The 17,524-nt window shown below is 41.7% G+C and overlaps 1 long non-coding RNA gene across 4 annotated transcripts in view; it reads left to right on the forward strand.

The window, feature by feature from the left end:
• The window catches only part of LOC148686280 (uncharacterized), an 81,529-nt gene that overhangs the window by 40,968 nt on the left and 23,037 nt on the right, over positions 1-17,524 (forward strand). For all 4 annotated transcript variants that reach the window (XR_015949015.1, XR_015948998.1, XR_015949008.1 and 1 more), the window contains one exon: positions 9,911-9,991. This is a non-coding gene — a long non-coding RNA (uncharacterized LOC148686280). The remainder of the gene's footprint in view (positions 1-9,910; positions 9,992-17,524) is intronic.

Raw genomic sequence — 17,524 nt, forward strand, 5'->3', positions numbered from 1 at the left:
AGCCCTCTGTTTGATTACATGTATATAGGGGGAGGTGGGGAGCCCAGAGGAAGGGAGGGAAGATGGGGAAAAGATAAAGTGGAGTGAGCAATGGAAGGAAAAAGGAAGCCCTCTGCAAGAAATCGATTCACACCTCTAGTAAAAAGGAGGGAAAGCGGGGAGCCAGACGGGTAAAGTGATGGAAAGGGGAGAGCCCTCTGCAAGCAATTGGCTCAAACCTCTGACAGGCGCTATCTTTCCTCCTTCCGGCAGCCTGCTGGGTGAAGAGGAAGAAGCAGGAAGAGAAGGAAGTATTAAACATAATGAGAAAGTAGGGTTAGCAGAGAGAAAAGGAGTGGCAGAGGCACAGAGGATATTCATGTTTCACTACATATGACTAGGAGCAATCTAGGGGGCTTTCCCCCTCCCCACTCCTTTTTCATTTAGAGAGCTTCCTACTCACTAAGCAACACACACATGAATTTACTGTCTTAAACAAAATAGAAGAAAAACAAAGCAACGTAATATACCGTTGTGTTGGAGGTTGCAGTAATACTGGAAGAGAGAAAATAGGAATAATAGGTTTTTTGAGATTATATATCACAGTCCCCATTGTAAACAGGACTGTGCTATATTTTAACATTAAAAAAGAAAGATAATTTCTTTGAAATGCCCTTATTAGCAACCAAAGGAGAAGAATCCGCCATGTGTCAAAATGTTGCAGGCTGCCCCAAACTAAAAGTGCATTTGACATGATGATGAAGCAAGACCTCTCGCTTCAAATTGTCCTGGGCTGATTCTCTCAAGTCAGAATTTATTATAAGCAACAGATTCTAATTTAACAAGTGTCAGGATCCAAAGGCATGCCAGTGACTTTCGCCTATTGATGTTTTGAATGGCCCTTGACACTTCTGACTGTTTGATCAATTAGGAGTCTTTGGGGAAGACAGCCTAAGAAACACATGGTAAGGACTGTTGCTTTTTTGTGGGGCGCTGTTACCAGTCTTCACTTTATCCCAGGCTCCCATTTGTGAAGAAGATGTGATGCTTCCTGTGAGCTGTTTGATATATCCATAGGGAATACATGTATGTGATTAACCTAACTGGCCACTGGGTGTGACCGTTGCTCCACACAAAAGCAGCAGAGTCTCCTTTTAAGTGACTTGAATCACCTCACATGAAAAAGGCTCTTTTATCTTAGGAGGTAAAACGTTCGCAATGAGAATGTCATATAATTTACGTTCCTTCAGAATCAAGAATAGTAGTATTAATAAATCCAGAAGTGAAACACCCCAAAGTATCACAGTGACGTATTTAAATGCTAATTGTGCTATCCAAAGAGACCCAGAATTTTCTCATCCCAAGTATTCAGATTTATTGAAGCAAAAATGAATGTGATTGTTTCAGAGAATGGGTTCCTTTTGTTCCAGAGATAGCAGAAGTGTGTCGCCTGCATACTCTTAAGTGTGCACCTCTTGTGATGAGGGAAACTGTGCGATCACATTGGAATGTTAGCCCTGTCAACTTTAGAAACAGATTTTGTCCCGTAATATTAAGCCACTGTGACGTTTTGCATCTGACATTAGGTATTCAAACACCATTCTGTCTGTTTGTGGACAATAATCCTGCTTATTATTTCCAATGCATTTTATTATATCCAGTGTGCAACGGAAACCTCATTATTTGTTAAGAACTCTTTCACTCCATATCACAGTCCCCTGTAGACCTATGTCAGTGTAGCCATGTGTAGGAAGCATTTCTGTTTATAGTTTCATTATCTATATAGTTTAAATTTATCCCCATTCCCTACTGGGGTTGTGTGTTCGTGGTGTGCATTCCTGTACATGATGAAAAGCACAGAATGTTTTCTTCACAATGGCATCTTTTTCTGCCAGGCTCTGATAGGATGTTGAGTAACTGGGCTTATATTGATTATAAGTGCTGATTACAAAAGATGCACATCTTAAGTGACGTATAGTTCTCTGCAGTGCTTTTTTTCTTTAAAAAGTGTTTAGGGCAGGGGTCAGCAACCTTTTTCAGCCGTGGTCCGGTCCACTGTACCTCAGGCCATGTGGTGGGCTGGATTATTGGGGGGGGGGGTAGTGAACAAATTCCTATGCCCCACAAATAACCCAGAGATGCATTTTAAGTAAAGCACACATTCTACTCATGTAAAAGCACTAGGCAGGCCCCACAAATAACCCAGAGATGCATTTTAAATAAAAGGACACATTCAACTCATGTAAAAACATGCTGATTCCTGGACCATCCGCGGGCCAGATTGAGAAGGCGATTGGGCCGCATCCGGCCCCTGGGCCTTAGTTTGCCTACCCCTGGTTTAGGGGTACTCTCATTTTCCTACTCATATTGAAATACTGACTCTCAGTATTTCTGTTCTGCATTAGTCCATTTGGATTATTAGCTTACATAGGAGTCTGAAGTAGTGCTGAGCTTAAGAGTCTGTAGAAACTCCATGTGTTTTATCACTTTTTAGCTACTATTGATGTTAATCATATTTTGACAGTTTTGAAATACAGGCTGAAAACTGTTTTTCAATATTGTTTTATTTTATATTTTTGTGTAAGGTTTTCTTACAGTCAAACGGTATATAACTTATGTTGAATAAAATAAATAAATATTTGTTTATTTTAAAGTTTGATCATAATTCCCAAAGGCATTTCACATTTTGCAATTTTAAGCATAAGCTTGCAGTGATTGACATGTGGACATAAAGTACTGAATGCATCAAACAAAAATCATATGGTGCTTTTATGATTGACTTCAGCTTTTTATGTGATACACCCCTTTCTGATATAGCCCTCTCTAAGTGGTCCTGGGCAAGGCCCTGTTTCTCAACCTTACCTACCTCACAGGATTGCCGTAAATATATAAAATGATACAAGGCTAAACCCTTAGCTGCTGTGATAGCTGTAGAGATAGGCTGACAAAGAAATCTAAATAATGTTCCATCAGTCCCAGTAAGTGTTTGTTATTCTAATCAAAACTACAGCCCTCAACATGTCCAAGAGACTGTGAATCCTAATACCTAAAAAACCCCAGCATTGCCAATTAGGTTCAGAACAATGTTTCCCTACTATGAGTTATACCTTGCTCCAAGTCCTGCTCTGGAAACTATAGTGTGCAACAGAATGTGTCTTTCCATCTGTTTTCAACAAGAACAAGTGCAATGTTGATTTGAAACAGGCTGAAAATTATTTTAAGGTGTGTGCTTGTGTGTTTCTCAAAACTGTCAACAGCAGCAGATACACTAAGTGCCTGGATTTTCTGCTTTTTGAAAAAGAGTGTGTTTGTGTTTTCCACATAAAAAGTGTGCTTTAGCAAAAGAAAAAAGAAAGCTTTCAGCCAATTTTTCAAAACCTAGTTTTTCAGAGCTTAAGCTGAAAATCATCCACACTTCCTAGAATCATTTTCTTTCTTTCTTTAAGTGAGACATCTGGCATCTTCCTGATTCAGTGATGAGCTGCCAATGTTTACAATGAGGGGCTCCGGGGGCGGGGAACCTCTTAATTGAGTTTGTGATAAATTTCAAATTCAAGCAAGGATGTTTAAAATGCAATAATTGTTCAATACAAATCTCATATGAAATCACATCAGCTTCAGAGCCCAGAACATGTTCTGCAGGTTCCAAAGTGTTGTTTGTGTCTAGAATTGCCAGTGGACAATGCAGGGTCCTTAGTCAGGCCATACAGTAATTCTTTCTGGCCCCCAGCAGCCCTAAGTAATTGTAATTAAAGTGTTTGTGAGCGAGAGAGTGATGTCCCCCTGAAAAGTGCACAGCCTCAGGTGCCCCTTGGAGAAGCCATTCAGGATCAGATCAGAGTGTGTATTGTAATAAAGAAAGGTGGAAGAGATCGATGTTCCCTATTTAATGTTTTCTTACATGATAGAATGTTACAGCATCACATTACTGAATAGTTTTGTTGATTGATTTTGTGTGTGGGATGTGTGTCTGTTCTTTATTAATTGCTTTGATATCTTCATTAATACGTTGTTTTGGTATGTTTTGTTGTGCACTGTGAGCTACTTTGGGCACATTTCTGTGTAGGAAGCACCATATACGTAAATTTAAATCTCAATCTGTGTGTTTTGTATGCAGTGCTTCACATGTGCCTGAACCTATGTGCTCCATAGCTATGACATCTGTACTGCTCGATGGTGTAAGGGGATTGACTTTGAAGCAAATACACTTCCAGCTTCTGCGCCTGTGTCTGAAGGATGAAATGTCACTTAAGAATAATAAAGAAAGTTAATCTGAAGTATCCACTGCATGGGAGCTGGTTGCCTGCATTACTCTTGTGGCAAAATTTGAAAATTCATTGTATAGCCGGGGGGGGGTCGGGGGGGGCAACCAAAATGGATAGACCATAATGTTGCATCCATCTGGGAATTCCAACGTACTGTCTGTCTCTCCTGGGGAGCTTCTTGGTTATCAAAACTTACCTTATTGTTGAGCGTACTTGGCTTGGCATAACAGAGAATGCTGAAGGAGATTTTCAGGACTCTATATGCACATTATATTTTGTTCCAAGAGACAACTGCTGCATTTGGTTCAGTGAGCTCCAGGTTCTAATCTAAGCAATCACAAGACATAATCTGCAAAATGAAAATCCACCTTGGAAAAACTTTTGTGTTCCCTCCCTAATGTAGCATAGAGATAGATGGAAGATGGAACACAGGACACAAAGGTACAGTCCTGAAGATCATGACTGAACATATCACTATTTTATTCTACCTCGTGGGGTTAGTATGCAGACAGACGTAACATCACTATGACCACAGGAAATCAGTATAGGAATTAGTCACAATTAAATTGTTGTTAATGCCTAATGTGATTTGTGCACCCAGAGAGTGCTGCTGTTTTTAAAACAAAAGTAGGTATAATGTGAAGTTCACCCAAAAACAACAACTGAATGCTTAAAGAACATAGATCTCAATTAAAGCATATCTGAAATTATTTCCCAAGGGTACTACTTGTTACCACTTGTGTTTTCATTTAGCATATTTTCAGCTATACTTTATTTGGGGGTCCATCATTTTTTGACATGAACTATTTCTGTGAACTTGAAACTAAAGCCTTAGAAGTAAAAGTTACTATTGCTTAAGACAACAGATGCCTGTTATGGCACCAAGATGTTCTCTGCCACACCAAGGCATTATTGGTATGAATTCATAATGCGAGAACCTTTCATGTCAAAAAGAGATGGAAAATCAAATGTGAGTCTAAATAGCATGTAATCTCCCTTGACTCTTTGCAATTTCATGGCAAAACTGCCTCAACAGATTACACGGTGCAAAATAACAAAATATCCTTGGAAAGGAGATCAGACAGGAATTCATAGTGAATGGGCCACATACTTCATTGACGTTATTTCATTGGCCCCCAACTTCTTTCTGGTTGTAAATCATGCAGTGCCTAATGGATCTGCTCCCATGCATCTGAACCCAATTATAAGTATAATTTTGAGACAAAACAAATGTGGGTAAAATGGTTCTTACATCTAGTTTGAAAGTAAGCACATTTTGCTTTGATAAATCTGCCTTTTGGTGAGTCAGGCTAATCTAACCTAGGACTGTCTGCAGTGAGTGGTTGTGAAGAAACAAGGTTTCTTCCAGACGTGCTGCTCTGACATCTTTTAACTGGATATATCAGGGATTTAATGTGGGGCTTTCTGAATGCAAACCATGAGCTCTCCAAGTCAGCCCTAGCCACGGTAATGAATGCTTAAGCTTCAACATTACATTTACAGCGTTCTTTTTGGGTTGTTGTGGCACTAAGTTGCTACGAAGCTTGCATTTACATTTTGCCATCTTCACTTGACATTGAAGCATTTGTCTCCGTCCATTTCCACTGCCATTAGGGCAAGAGTGATCCCTGGAGCAGCAAATATTGCTCAGGTGAATGGGGGAAATTAGCACTAGCCATCAAAGGGATAAGCAAATATTATGCAGAGTTTACACAAATTATGCAGATTAGGCACTGTGCTTCCATTGAGTGCCGTTGGAAAATAAGTCTGAAGGCATGTGCCTTTGACATTTGGAAACACAGTGGTTTCCCATTAGAATTCAGCGCAGCAAACTCTCTGTTTGAAACCAGAGTCGGTGCAGGATGCTTAGATTGTCCGTCAGAAATGCAGTAACCAAGAAGGAGGTTACCGGCCACAATATCTACTTTCTGCCTCAACCGCCAGAGGCATCATGCTTCTGAATCCCAGTTGCTGTCAGGTGGGCAGAGTGCTGTTGTGCTCATGCCCAGTTGCCGACTTCTCACAGGCATCTGGTTGGCCACTGAGAACAGGATGCTGAACTAGATGGACCACTGGCCTGAATCAGCAAGGCCTTCTTATGTTCTCAAGGATCTGCATCTTGCAGTTTATCCCACTAATTCAGGCGTCCCCAAAACAGCCCTCCAGATGTTTTGGACTGCAATTCCCATCATCCCTGACCACTGGTCCTCTTAGCTAGGGATCATGGGAGCTGTAGGCCAAAACATCTGGAAGGCCGCAGTTTGGGGATGTCTGCACTAAGTGCTCAGGAGCTCCTGCAATGTGCCATCCCTTTGCCCCAAATGGGGCAACATCAACCCAACATCAGAATCATGTTGCTGCCTAGCAGACTTGACATAAACTCAGGCTCAACGACACTGTTATAATCAATAGGTGGATGTTCTGCACCCTGAACAAGAATGGGGTTCAGGGAAAAATTCAGAGAATCAGTGAGTTTGAAGAGACCTCAAAGGGCACCCAGCCCAACCGCCTCCCATCACAAAATCCAATGCAACTTCATATCTGATGGGTGGCCGTCCTCTAATTTCTAACAAACAGAGTCCATCACCCTCTGAGGCAGTCTATTCCTTTGTCAATGAGCCTGCACCCTGGAGAAGTTCAGCTGGTTAGGCTGCAACTTTAGGAGACGTTTTATTGATACGTTTCTCATGAAAAATGCATCTGTTTCATGAGAGTTTGGTTACTGAAAATTGCTGTAGCAGGTCATCACTTGTAGAGGCATATTATCACCTCTGCAAGGTATCAGCGCTCAGTGAATGACAGGCAGGTGGAACTTCTGAGTCATGAGAACCCTGTTAAAAGGAATTTGCCTTGAGCAAGATGAGCTGCTTAAGGCTGCAACCCTAAGCATCCCATATGCCCTAGGGGCAGCGTCAAGCAGCAGGATGCAGGCAAAATCCTACCCACACCTATGCTTCACAGGAAAAACAGAGCCTGATCAACAGGTGGATGGGGATGTTGTCAATGTGCAAGGAAAGAGAGGAGGAGTAAGGATGAAAAACGAGAAGTTTATTCTTGTACACACTAAGCTTGAGGCAATGACAAAGCATCTAAGTGGAGAATTCGATGTGTGGTTGGATGGCGGGAGAAATTTCTGGGGTGGAGAGGTAGAACTGGGCATTGTTAGAGTAAAGGTGATGCTGAAATATATAACAGGCACACTACGTGACATCAGGTGCAGGGCAAGTTAAGCTGCAGCTGCATAGGAACAATCGGGAGCCTTAAAGTGCACTCTTGATCATTCCTCTGCAACTGGTCTTGCATTTGGCACCTTTTAAATTTGGCACCAACTGGCTAGATTTGGCTCCAGCCACAAACTCCTGATTGGAGTTCACATGAGAACCAATCTGTGCAAACCACCTGGCCAAAAGAACTTTATTTTCTGCTGCGAGCTGGTCTGCAGAGGGAAATGCTTTGTCTGACATCATGGTGATGTCAGATGACTAACAGGTTGGTGCCTTGTGCACCTGTCAAAAGCTGACCCCCGGCAGGGAGCAACAGGGCCAGATCCAGGTCACTATCCCTGACATGTATGGGGAATTGTACAGGGCCCTGAAAAACCATGAGAGGGACAGACTCTGCAGACACTCTGAAAGATCAGATAGCTTGAAGATAATCAGCTGATGGACAAGTTTTGTGACTCTTCTGGATACTGGCACAGCTACATGTGGCGTATTAGTGGCATGATAGTGCTCAGTAATGCATCCTATCGGCACAAAGATTTCCACTTGTGCAGCAAAACTTCTCCAACCCTTTCCTGCCCTTGTGTGCCTTCTAGGGGTTCCCTCAATCCTCTGGAGCAGATTTGGGGCACGTGCAGCGGGAGGAAAGGGGGAAGTCCTGTTGTGTAAACAGAAATCCTTGCACTGACGGAACAAATTGGTTGGATACAGTCCACGTTCTTCACAAACAGATCCACCACACACGTGCCTTTTGCAATGTGACTCAGTAACACTGAATACATAAGTGTAAAATGGCCCTCGCAGACCAAATTAGGACCCCCTTCCTGGCCTGTTGGCCTTGCCTGGCCGGAAATTTCCCATGCCTATTTCAGATCAAAACTCAAACTGGTACAGTATAATGATAGCTAGACCAGAACGTGCATGCTTTCTAGGGTTACCTTATCCTAACAGTTTAAGGAGAGGCGTGGTATTATGGTATGAAAAAAGAGTAGACAATTTCAGACCAGAAGAGGGGGAATCTTTCAAAAGCAGAAAAGAGAGAGAGAGAGAGAGAGAGAGAGAGAGAGAGAGATTGGGCACATCCATTGTCTTCCGCATTGTTGTTCATTTTTATCCTAATTGTGCAACTTCAAATGAAAAGAGCAAAAGAAAGAGGCGTTATTGATGATGCAAGGTAAGTGCCTTGTGGAAATAATTCTTATAGATTTATATGTTGTCTCTCTATATATCCAACAGCGACCTAGGGGTTACTGAGCAATATATGGAAGCACTGAAAACAATCTACAAAGCTGCATTTCTTGATCTATTTGTGTTCCACCCAGATTAGAGTAGTACAGCATGGCAGGCAAAGCCACGACTGCTAAGCTTCCATGACCGCTATACGGTATTGCAGGAATGTAATTGCAGGACAAGAAACTTCTATGATAAGAACCCTCTGCTATTTGCCCCGATTCAGAATGAATCAAATTATCCCTTAATCGCAATAAAGAGCGTGTCCAAAAACACAAAACCAAAAAAGGAAAGCTCTTCACAGAAGAACCAGACTGCTTTCATGTTGATTTTTTTTTTAAAAAAAAGTAGGACGGAGGAAAGGAACCAAGAAAGAAAAGTCCCACACGCCATGCCTTGAGGACATTAACACTGTGTTTGCTGTGACACTTCTTGACCTCTTCTTAAAAGCCAATCAGCCAACTTGGGGGAGTCAAGATGTACATAGCCAGATGTAAAGGTGTGAGGAGGAAGCTTCGTACTACTACCCCCAGTCTAACCGTACAAGGTAGACTAGAACTGACGACAGTCAGGAAGTTAAGCTGTTGTCTTGGCACTGTTGTCTTCCATGCGCATTGAGAGGAGATCATAAACCTTTTTCTTCATGTTTGCAAGAGGAATCAAAGGCTTGCCTTAAATTCAGACCATTGGTCCTTATAGCTCAGTAATGTCTATGCTGACTGGCAGTAACTCATGAGGGTTTTTATCAAGGGAACTGTAGTTTAGCACCTCAAAGAGCTACAATTCCCTTCACCCTTAATAGACTATGGTTCCCAGGATTCTTTGGTGGGGTGGTCCAAAGCAAAGACCAACAGGTGCCTGTCTAATCACCAAGCAGATAGAGTTCCCACAATACTGGTGCAACCACACTGAAGGCCTTGTTGTTGTTGACCACATGCCAAACATGTGACACTGCCAGTAAGGATCCATCCGCTGACTGTGGAGCATAGCTGCCAAGTTATCCCTTTTTTAAAGGGATTTTCCCTTATGCTGAATAGGTTTCCTCGTGTGAAAAGGGAAAACTTGGCAGCTATGCTGTGGAGACCTGCACAGGCATCTAGGGTGGCAAAGCAGCCTCTAATTTTTTTAACTAACTAACTAACTAATTACACGTAATAAGGGAAACATGGGGTTCCCAGTCTTATTTTTCCCTCATAACCATGGCTTTTTTTCCAGCTGGAACTCACTGAAACTCAATTCCAGCACTTCTCGGGTGGGCACCACTGGCATTCTAAAGCTATGAGGAAGGCATTCACGGTGAGTTCTGTTACCTCTTTTTATAGAAAAATAGCACTGCTCATAACACTAATTTGAGAGGGGGAGAGGGGCTGACTGAATCCTCATTCATTCAAATGGGCCTTTTCTGCATTAGCTTCAATCTATGGAATGCTCTCCTCAAGGAAGCCCACCTAGCACCAACTTTGTCATCAGTTCAGCGTCAGGGAAATATATTTTTGTTTTCCCCGGCCTTTGGACGTCATCAATTATTAGATAATTTTACTCTATGTTTTCAGTATGACTGTGTGTTCTTCTGATATTCTTACGGTATTCTATTCTTGTTGTAAATTGCTCCTGGTCTTTTGTTGTGGGAAGAGCTACATATATTCTATACACCTAACCCTAACCATGGAAGGCTTTGAATGTTGGATATTAATTGACAGTTGAGGTCGGCATTTCATCCTGGACAGACATCACTTGATTTCTATGGGATTAAGGGGGAATTACTGAACCAACTACCTATTTATTCTTCCCTACATAAAGCTACAGGGGCCCTGTGTCTTTTCCCCTGTGGGAGGAAAAGCAACTTATGGGCCGTGCTGACAAATGACAGGATTGCGAGGGTTAAGCAGCCCCTCTTCTCTTCTCGTCTCTCCCTCTGCCTCTCAGGCACCCTTGCTTTAAAAAAAAAATACTGTTAGGGGAAAAGATTCACCAAATGCAGCCATGTGTAGATTGAACTGTGAATGCATAAATGTACTATATAAATGCTAAGCATTATAATAATAGTTATTATTATTATTAAACTAATTACTCACTAGGAAAAAGTGCTTGGAATTTGAAAATATATAGAAAATAATTGAAGATCATTCTGGCGAAAGAGTGTACGTCCAAACTCTCTCACACACATTATTGAATCTGACACTGACATACTTTCCTTGATAATACAGAATAGGGTATATCTTCCTTCCTCCTTGTGGCTAGATTGGAAACAGTGACCTCTGCTTGCTGATAGCAATCCGGTTGGTAATGGAAAGCTCACTTCACAGAAATCGTGTGACTCCCCAGGTCAATACACTGACCTGAACTGTCCGGATAGGATGCAAGGGATACCTGGCCCTCAGACTATCCAGTTACTGAAGATATTTTCAGTATCCATTTCTATCTACTCAAGCACAAACTGTGTTGTTTTTATATAGAAACACAGCCTTATGGGGGGGAACCTTTAAAATGAACAGATTTACTGCGGCATATACCTTTGTGAACTAAAACCCACTGCAACAGGGGCAAAAGTTGTTATCTTTAATTGGCAGGTATGTGTCCCCACACATGGGTAGGGGGGGACTGTAAGCAGTGGGACCTAATGGCCTCTAAATGTAGCAATATGCTTTTGTTCTCAAAATGTTAGTTAAATGTAGCAACATGATATGGATCTGGATGCCAGAGGCACAGATATCAGAAATGGTTGCAAAGAAGTGATTGATTTCAAAAATCATGTTCCTAAAAGAACTTTCACATAGTATGATCCAAAATTGAAGCTTCGTTCCACTCCCTAGCTAATCAACACCTAATACAATAGGCTACTTTTCAATTGCACCGGCTGGGAGCATGGCCAGTGCTTTTTTTCTGGGGGTACGCGGGGTACGCATACCCCTAAACATTTTGTGAATCTAATGGGAGAAGAAACTAAAACATTTTAAAAAATTAATTTCTTATCTAGCACGGTGAATCGTCAGTTTTGTTGCTACCCCAAATGGCGGCCTCATTTCCTGACATGGTGTTTCCTGAGTCTCAGACGGAAGTGAGTGTTTAATGTGTGAATTAGGAGTTGGAATCTAGCACAGTGACTGGTCAGTTTGGTTGTTACCACCTCCGATGGCGGCTTCATTTCTTTTCTCGGTGATTTTCTTGAGTCAAAATGAGAGAACCCCCTAAACATTTTTTTTTAGGAAAGAAAAGCACTGAGCATGGCCAACGGTCAGGGAGGATGGGCAGTCTAGCATCCATTGTGTGGGGGGAACCCCTTCTTTTTCCTCATAAGGAGAAACAACCAGAAGAGACTCTCCATTCTGAGATAGATTTATAGACCCTCCTTTTTCCTACACCCATTGTAAAAAGGCACAGGAGAAATAATTGCCTCTGCTAAGAAAACCTAACAATTTCATTATAAACCAAGAGGGCAAAAGGAGAGGTGACTTGTCCAAGATCACCAATTAACAGGTATGGCAGGAATAGAAACCACGTCTCTTGTTTTCTTGTCCAGTGCATCTTCCCATGGTGCTTTGCCTCTCCATGGACTTGGGCCCTTGGGAATATTGCGCTTCCCTCAGATTCTTGACATGGGCACTTTGGTATTGTAATAGGAGAAAGCCTAAAGTAGTGCAAGGTGTCAGCCCGTTCTTTTAATATAATTGGGATCTCTCTTGAAGAGGATAGCACAAATATTGCTCTGTATTGCTTGGAGTTTTTTCTTTTTTTCTTTTCCAGGGCTGTTGTTTTTCTGAATTAGGAAATAAATCAGGGGAGATCATAGTAAGCCTGTAATACCCTGCTCAGCACTATGGAACACATCTTGCAGCGATGAAACGCAAACCTCTAGGCAGGAAGATAAGATACCAAAAATGAAAATTTGCTGAATATCATCAGAAACCACACACCCTTGAGAAATCTCCAAATCCAAGAACCATAAACAACTTGTTAAGACATACAATTACTGAATAGTCCTAGCAGCAAGTGCTTCCCTTGATGAAACGAAGAAAGCAAGGCAGCAATAAAAAATCAAGCCCACGAAGCAACTAGACCCAGAAGGTTATTTTAGTTATTTTAGAGAGGGGGGGAGAGACTGGTGGAAATAAGGACATGCTTCTAGCACTTCAGCTCTCATGCCAAGGATCACGGCTCAAGCTTCCCTCTCCAGTATTACAAATTGCTATGGTTCTACTCGGCCCCTCTATGCTGTATTCATTTATTCTGCAATAGGCTGTGCTCTATTGATGTAAAAGCCAGATACAATTGTATTTGTTGTCAAACGATGTGTCAGAAAGAAACGTAAATTGGCTTACAATGGCCTGCTTCAGACATAGTCCTCCCGATTGTCAAACCGTTATTTAGTGGTTGGAAGTGCCCAATAGGAACACAGGCTGATCCACTCCTCCCCTGTCCACAAGCAAAGTTGCTGCAAACTATAGTTCGCTCTTAATCCAGAGGTAGAAACCCAACATGAGATCTAATTAAGATTTCAGATTGGAAAGCAAAGTTTGGTCGCCAGTAACTTCAGTTCCTCTGGTTCTGTTGTAAACCATAGTTATGGCTAGCTAAGAAATGCTGGGTGGTGGGGAGAGGGTTGATGTGGGCCGGGGAGCAGGAACTAGCTGGGTTTCCACTGAGAACCCACGTAATGTGCACCTGTTTTTCTCGTGCATTTTTAACCATTGACACCCTCTTTGCTTTCAAGATGTTGAAAGTCAAACTATTGCCAGGTGCATTCATTGGTCACATGGCACATGGAAAAGAGCCTCCAGCAATACACAATTGTGGGACTGGGGGTCACAGGAAGGAATCCTCAGTGTGAGGACACAGGTGTTACAATAGCTTCTCTGTCCTCAGCTGTGAAATCTCAGAGGTATGGAAAGCATTTTAGCACACTTTCAATTAAAGCTGTGAAGTGCTTTTATTCCTAACCCAAATTCACTTGTCTAATGAGCATGACCACTTAAAAATAAATAAATCTGGAATTATATCTCACCTTTGGTGTCATTGGGTTAAACCCAATAGTAGCTTTGAACTATGGGAAATCTCTTCCGCTAGCACAATGCATGCCATTCAATTTTTCACTGATCCCTCTTACCTCCTGCAGCCCTCTGACCCCCCCCCCAACAGTTGCTATGGAGGGTTGGAGAGCATTCTAGAACAGCATGGGATGGGATGGTAAGTAAGGGTGGTGGTGGTGAAAATCAGGTATCCTGCTTTGCATGAGCAGAAACTCCTTATATTTGTATATTGAATATAACCCTAACTTAGCTATGTTTGAATGGATATATTAGTTACAGGTAGGTAGCCGTGTTGGTCTGATGTAGTCGAAACAAACAAACAAACAAAAATCCTTCCAGTAGCACCTTAGAGACCAACTAAGTTTGTCATTGGTATGAGCTTTCGTGTGCATGCACACTTCTTCAGATATATGTAAGATATATGTAATGGATATATATGTAACTGTTGTGTTTCTGGTACATGTGAGAGTCTAAAATGCAAGATCAGTTACTGCTTTGGGTCAGAAGTGAAGGTTTTTGCACCAGATTTGTTTTAGCCCATTGCTGATTATGCCATTAACAACAGAAAATAAGATTCACTCTGTGTGGCATCTTAGCCAGCACTATTTTGCTCAAACCCCTGTCATTAGTGCCTCACTTTTTAAGCCTTTAATTTACTCAGGTAATTATTTAAAGAAAATGGAGTATCAAGCTAAGAATCTTTTAAAGACAGTTTACACAGAATTCTATATAGTCAGCCATGTAACCAGTCAGGAGGGAAATAACATGTTTTACAAGAACAGAATACAATAAAAATGATGGGCAGATTGAATCCATTGGTATCTGACTACCTGTTGCACAGAAACAAAGCCTGTGTAATACTTCATTGATTCCTATGTCCTGAAGTGTTGTCATTGTTGACATCCACTGGTTTTAAGAGACAATGGGGATGAAGTCAAACTGCTGCATTAGCAGCACCAAAATGACCTCACGGGAGCCCAAACCTGGGCCACTGCTGCCCTGGGCTGCCCTGATGACAAGACCCCCTTCTTGACCTCACTGATGTGGTCCAAAGGAAAGTAGAAGAATATGTTTGTCACCAGCTTGACTACAGGAGTTGTCAGAAGGAGGCATACAAGGCACCATCCAAACCGTCTTAGGGACTTCATTCTGAATTTGTGTAGGGTTTACACCAGGCATCCCCAAACTTCGGCCCTCCAGATGTTTTGGACTACAATTCCCATCATCCCTGACCTCTGGTCCTCTTAGCTAGGGATCATGGGAGTTGTAGGCCAAAACATCTGGAGGGCCACAGTTTGGGGATGCCTGGTTTACACCTTAGCCTTTTCTTGTCCCAAAGATGTCCCACAAGGCAATGGTGGTTTAGGATCAGAGTGTTCCTTCTCCTAGATGGGCTACCTTCCCATGTTGATGATCCCTATCTGCCCCTCACTTCCCTCTACACCATGTGCAGAAATCGCCTTCTTGACCGTTGGACCTGCTATTGGTCTTCTCCACTCAGCCACTGAATTCAGTGGAACTTTTAACTGCACTGGGCAAGTACTATAACCATACAGTAATGACACTTCACTCTTATATTATTTGTATGGCAATTCCAGTTATCACTTGATATCCTAAACGTGAAACAGGTGCTAGCACTCATCACAAGTTGATTTGTCTATGCTTCTCATCTCATGCTGCAATGTTCATTATGTTCACTGGGAATATCATGGAAAATAGCCACCTCATAGTACTTATATATAGAATGAGTTACTATGTCCATAGCCCCCTTCATCAGTTGTCTGTATGAAATGGGGTTCCACACATGCAAGGGACAGTGGGGCTGTGTCTTGACCCTGCTCCAATGTTTGCAAAGCTTCTCAGACCTACATTTAATGTCCATATATTATCTGCATAGAGGAAGCCTAAGTATGTAGCATTGTACTGTATGTACATTACTGCCATATAATTTGGAGTAATGATCATGCATGCTTCAACAAGAAATATGCTTTGTCCAAGTGTTTACATTCAAGCAGAGACATGGGGAGGCCTCTGAAAAGCTGCCACTTCTTTGTGCGGAGACCCCTTCATGAAAATAACATGTGAAGAGGACTATGGACTACCACCATTTTGGCTATTACTGCACAAATTAATACTTGAGTAGAATCCAAAAATAAAAAAGATGATTGAAAACACAGCAAAGGGAAATGAAATCTGTAAATCCTTTATTTAAAGTAATGGGTCAGTGCATCTGGCTGTTAACCAGAAGGTTGGTGGTTCAAGGCCATCCAGGGATGGCTGTGGGCAGGATTCCTGCATTGCATGTGGTTGGACTAGAGGGCCCTTGGTGTCCTTTCCAACTCTAAAATTCTGTGATTATATATGTTACATTCATAATTTACTTGCTTATGCATTTATTAAGTGACTACCATTAAGCATTACAACCTAACACATATATAATCATGTGATAGAGAGAGCAAAATAGGAAAAGGGAGAGGGTGACAAACATAAAAATCAATGTTAATGGCTACCATCATTACCTCAATAAAAAAAGTTCAATGGAATACACATGTCAGTGCATCTGATCTGATGGTATTTCCAAAACAATGGCAACAAACAGAGTGGTTAGTGTAAAAATAATTGTTAAGAATTTTCTGGGGCTACACACACACACACACACACACACAGAGAGAGAGAGAGAGAGAGAGAGAGAGAGAGAGAGAGAGAGAGAGAGAGAGAGAGTTGTCAATGGTGTCCAAACATTTTTGGGGTGGGAATTGATATAGTTCCACATCACCAGACCTCACAGGAAAACCAACTGGCTCACTTAGTAAGTGAACAAGAGAGGTCTTACAGAGCTCATTACCAAGTTTGATTATTGTGAAATTCTCCACCATCTCTACTTCTTAATAATTAGCATTTCATTGGAAAGATAGAAAGGAAGCTCAGAATATGTTAAAATGCTTTCCTGGCTTACCACATTCCACTTACAGTTCTGGCGGAAGGATTGCAAACCTGAGATTCCCCCATCTGCATTCTAATGAGGCACAATTCTCAATAGGCTTTAGTATGACTGATCTTGTTATTGCTCAGCTTTGAGAGACCTGTCACCTTATCATCTTAAACAATTACTAAACTGTCCACCAAAACAGAGGTAGACAAACCTATGACGGGCTGCCTACAGGCCATTGATAACGTGGCTTTTATTTAAAGTAAGCATGAGAACTCACTTCTTAAGAGCCATGGAAATGGTCAGGTCAGATTAACTCATCACAAGTATTCTTCTGTAAAACTAATGAAATCATATACCTGCAATACATGCAGAATTGACCAATTCACCTTCAAAGTGAATAATGTAGGACAGGAAAGTATGGGTGTCATCTCAAAAAGGCAGTGAGGATTGAGATGAAAAACTAAAAATGGAAGTGGGCAGAAATGCACAGCTGGTGTTCTCGCTTAATCAGGTGGCAAAATCTAATAAAGCTTTGATGTGTGTTATTGAACTACTGGAAACCAAAACACCAACGTAGAATATTGGGCTGCTGATTCCTGCTGTCTCACTATAAGAAGAAAAACTAAATAGCTATCTTGTAAACAGAACCTGGGTTCCAGAGACACAAAATTTAATACAGAAGATCACTTTGCAATGTGTGTGCGTGTGATATATATTACAGTGGAGGCCCAAAAATTGAAGGTCAAACCTAGGTTGGCCCTGCTAGCTCATCCGTGTAGTCCCAACCTTGCTGCCTTAATAGGGAATGCACATTAATAAACAGCAGGTGCATGTACGGGCAGTTAGTTTCTACCGTTGTGGCACCTCAGT

This window comes from Zootoca vivipara, chromosome 3 (genome assembly GCF_965207765.1).
Source record: "Zootoca vivipara chromosome 3, rZooViv2.hap1.1, whole genome shotgun sequence".
NCBI classification, from domain to species: domain Eukaryota; kingdom Metazoa; phylum Chordata; class Lepidosauria; order Squamata; family Lacertidae; genus Zootoca; species Zootoca vivipara.